This window comes from Belonocnema kinseyi, chromosome 5, assembly GCF_010883055.1.
Source record: "Belonocnema kinseyi isolate 2016_QV_RU_SX_M_011 chromosome 5, B_treatae_v1, whole genome shotgun sequence".
Lineage (NCBI taxonomy): Eukaryota > Metazoa > Arthropoda > Insecta > Hymenoptera > Cynipidae > Belonocnema > Belonocnema kinseyi.
The window spans coordinates 115,046,386-115,051,425 of record NC_046661.1 but is presented as its reverse complement, the minus strand read 5'-3'; positions in this window follow the sequence as shown (position 1 = coordinate 115,051,425).

Here is a 5,040-nt window from a genome sequence, read left to right as displayed (position 1 = left end):
AGAGCTCCAAGGAGATTATGTTGAAAAATAAAAAAAAATTTACCCAAAAAAAATTGTTTTTATACTTCATTCTAAGGACTTATTGAACTACCCTCGTACAAAAATCTCACGTTGAAACTCCAAGGAGCTTATTTAAGAGGTTAAGTCAGTTAGTTAGTTTAGCCTCTGGCATAAATTATAATTGCACCTTTTCTTTTTACAGCAAGGTAGCTTTTAGAAACCATGAAGGAGTCCATGTAGGATTTTATATGAATTGAAAATACTGTTTTAAATGTAATCATAACATGTCTGAAATTAAAAGTATTAAAAATAGAAAAGCTGCGAAGTTTTCAGGATTACATTTTTAGTTTGTGATGCTTTGCAGAGGCCCTGTTCAATTTCGACTGCCTACAATGAGATTAAACATCAAATTAAAACTGCGGAAAAAATATAAGTTTTGAATTATTCACTTTAAAATATTTCAAATGTGTAAACTTGGATTATTTAATTGTTATGCGTATGAATTTCAATATACACAAAGAAGTGAAAGAAACTGTGTAATGATCCGCTCAACATATATAACCTCGCGTAATACTTGTATCTCTTACTCTCCCTCTCAGTCTGTCATAGGTAACATCAAAATAAACCATACTGTGAATTTCACTTCTACACCAAGTGTAATCTTGATCATTTTGTGCCTGAACAATGTATTTTTTTAAAACAAGCTTTTTTTATACACAAGATAACCAATTTAACCGCATTATTATTCATTTTTGTTTTTCGAAATGACCAAGCGGCCCAGTTTAATTATTATAACATAAAGAAATATGGCAGATATATATTTAAACTTCTTGACATGCTATTTTATTATCTCATCCATGATCAGACCGACTCCTTGGCTACTATGTGACTCATTATCTACTTATGACCATATTTCGAGTCTGCTTTTAGTCTTTCCACTTTTTATCCCTCTTGTGTCACACACCTTTTTATTTTTTTTCAGGCTTATATAAAATATATATCTGCTACACAGGCATTTTTTCTCGCAATTGCTCTTCTATCCAATCCGAGACTATGCTATTGTTTGTATTATTATTTGTTTACTGTATACATCCAACTGCCAGTTTTATGTATAAATGTCTTCCGTGAATAAAAATGATGTCAAAAATAAGTAGCTAATTCGTCAGGAGGTGGTAAGTCGAACTGAAAGCGAGTGCGTCATGACCGATTTGTGTTGCATACTGAAGAGGGGCACTAGTCTGCTGCAGATTAGTAATAAAAATGAAGCAATTCCTCCATTTTTCTGAAAATTTTCACTTTATTTCTAATTTTTTTTATAAATACCTGAAATATTTATATTTTTTACAACAATCTACCGGAGAATACATAATCTTCGGCCAGACTGTGGTGTTTGACATACGTTGAGGAGGCTGAGGGTCAAAATATAAATGAAAACCTTTCTTTCATCGCGTGCTATTCTTGTGTATTCAATTTTTTCGGAAATTTCACAAGATGGACCACAGTCGCAAAAAAATCGAACTTGGCCTAATTTTTCTGGAACACTTCACTACTGCACGCGCAGTCTCGTTATTTCATAGCCAGATCTTGTACACTGTACCTTAGACCATGAAGTCCTATTTTTTATTTTTAAAAATGCAAATTTTTAAAAGGTATTAATCTTATTTTTGACCATAATATATATTTTGATGATCAAAATCTGTGAATCCGTTTTCAAGAAAAATAACTTTCTTTATTTTATTTTCCTTCTGCATAAATCCCCTATAAATTAAATTTCAACGTTATCCTTGGGAAGAGTTTTATATCATATGGGTCCCCATCTATAGTGTAAGTTTTTTACACTTTTTACGAATTAAAATAATTGTTCGTGAATAACACATTTTATTACGTATTATAGATACAAATATGATACTCAGAAGTTTGAATTGCGCTCACTATATATTTAAAAACAGTTAAGGGTTAAAAAAAATAAAAGACGAAATATAATTTTGAAAATTGGTTAACAAACTCATATTCATGTTGCAAACAATTTTTTATTCATGAACCAAGAATAAGCATTTAGACAGGATTTCAGAGGAAAGTTCCCCTATTACAAAACACGCTGAATTTTAACAATTATATAAAAAACTAAAAAAATATATACTTAAAAACAAAAAAAGAGTCTCATGTTTGCTTTCTTCACGGATTCTTGTCTTATTAATTGATAATTTCTTTCATAATAAATACATCACCTTTGTACTGAAATAATTTTTTTCTATAAGCGCGAAAGATTTTATTTCACTATAATAGATATAAAAACAACAAATTTAAATAAGTCTTTATAAAAAGTTAAATTTAGGGACCACTTCAGGTTGTGCTCAGCAGCACGCCAGAAAATGGTGGTGCTCAGAGGGTAAATGGTCACTTGAAATTAAATTGCACTTTTTATTCAAGTTTTAAATTTTTAGATGCTTAAATAGTTGTTTAAGATTTCAAAAACATCCAAAGATTTTTAAAACAGCCAAAGATTCCCCATTACTAGTTGAAGATCCTAAAAAGTTCGCTACGGAGTTTATATTGTTTGAGATTTGTAAGTCATTTGCCGAAATACATTCTCAGGATTGCAGAGGGATTTACAAGATTTCCTACAAAATCTCCTACGTATATTTGTGAAATTGTTACTTATTTATAGTATTTTAACAAAACTTTCAATTTTTAAATTGCAAGACTTTGATTGGTTTAAAAATAGAAGTTTATTTTTTTTCATTATTGAGGGACAAATGAAGGGAAAAACAGATGAAAACAAGCAGAGGAATAGAACAGAAACTTTTAGATTTGTAGTGGAGGGTGGTGTGCAACTGCTTAGATAATTCAAACGAAATCTTAAAAGGAAAAATGTTCACAATACAGTGCCATATATTTATATAATAAAACAAGATTCAATTACATTTAACTGCAATCATCAATTGCGCTTGTAGTTTTTCGTTCCGACTTCAGAATACAAACAATATTAATTTTAGTTTCACATAGATCTTGAATAGAATTAGTTGCGTCTTTGTTTGATACGAAGAACAAGTCGTTCAAATCCTGGTATAACATTATAAACCTCGTTGCTGTTATACGGTATTTGCTGAATCTCCTCTAGTGTCAAAGGAGTATTTTGCCTGTTATTTTCGCGCGATAAAACCGGTACTTTATTAATATCATATATAGTTCGCAGCAATTCACCTACTATAACTCCAATGATAAAACCATCCCGTGTTACCTTTTGTCTCTCGAAAGCATTTTGGTCAAAAATTGGTATACGTGAACTTCCCATACCGAAATAGTGAATACCTTCACTAATAGGGTCAAGTTGTCTGTGACGCTGGAACACTTCAGCAAGTACATCTGGTACTGTAAGAAGAAATAGAAAAGATTGCATTTTTTTGAGATATGAAACATAATTCTTCAAGTAGTTTGATGCATTTTTTATATTCATTTTTTTTTCAAAATTCTAGTATAAACTTGTGAAGGTTTTTTTTAGGTAGTTTTTAGACTAGTTTCAAAATGTAAGCTGTCTTAGTTTAAAAATCTGGAATGTATCTCTCATCTGTACCTAGTTATTTTTGTAATTAAATATGTAGCATGGTAAAAAACCATGCCCCAGGATAATAAGGATGGAAAAAATTGAGCTATTTTCTTCAAGAACAACCTAAACCGACATAGTTTGTTTTTTCGGAAAATGAATTTTCGGATTCCTTTATCTTCAAAATGTAGGTTCCAATATATTTTTCATATTTTTTAAATTGCTCCCTCATAGATCGCGACTCGTTACGTAAATTTATAAATATACTTTATGACTCTTTTTGATACAATTTTATTTATTATGTTTACCATATATATCTTGAAATGTAAAAATCTGCCCGCTCCGCTGTCACATTATCATTACACACTGCAAATGTGGATCCCAAGTTTGAGCCCGCTATTTAACTCGCGCTACGCGCTCAATTATTGTGTTTATCCTGCACTTGTGCGCAATGCTTTTGAAATTAAAGGTCAAAACATTCAGCACTTTCATTTGGTGATTGTGAAATCTTTTTCGTTAAAGCTCTTTCGGATTTAACGAACACATTCTGATCAGGGGCCATCCACGTACCACGTGGATATTTTGGGGGCGGGGGGGTACGTAAAAATTCCACGCTTGTCCACGAGGGGGGGCGGCGGGAGGGTCGGGCTAGAATCCACGTGGACATTTGTTCCCCTAAATCTGTGAAAAAATATACTGAAATCAGACAAGCTATACTCGAGGTACACTCGAATTTTTTATATTGTGCTTTGATATGGATGGCCCCTCACGTGTCTCGTGCTTCGCACTTGATTTAGTCGAAAATGCAAACTTATCTTCATTATGTTCAACTTTATTATATCAAATTTCTATAGTATTTATTCCCGTACCACGATCTGGGGTTCTTTATTCAGATATCGCAAAATAAACTACAAATTTTATGTTTAATGTTTACTTTAATATTTTTTTCATATTTAGCATTCAATTTTATTCTTAGCCACTCTGAAAAATGTATATCATTTCAATAAATTTATATCATTACCATTGATAATGTGCATGAGTATTGGGACAAAAGTATTTTCATTGTCTTATTTTTTATATTAAAAAAATGCGCTTCCTATTAAAGTAAAAATGATTATTAACACTTTTATTGAAACTTGTGTTGTTTTTCAAAAATGTATATTTTTTTTTGTTTTTAATATATTTTTATAAACAGAATTTATAACAAATTCATAGATATTTTTTTATTAAACAACTTTCGTCTTTTAATTGTTTTCGTCCCTTGTCACGTTTTTCCAAAAATGTAATTTTTTTATTTTTAATCTCATTCTTCACCAATGAAAGAAAATCTACTCGTCCCATATAAAAAATGATTAATAACAAATTTATAGATCTTTTTGGGTAGAACAAATCTTGTCTTTTAATTTTAGTTCGTACCTTGTGTCGTTTGTACAAAAATTTAATTTTTTTATTTTTAATGTTGTTTTTTACGAATAAAACACAAACTGGTCATCATA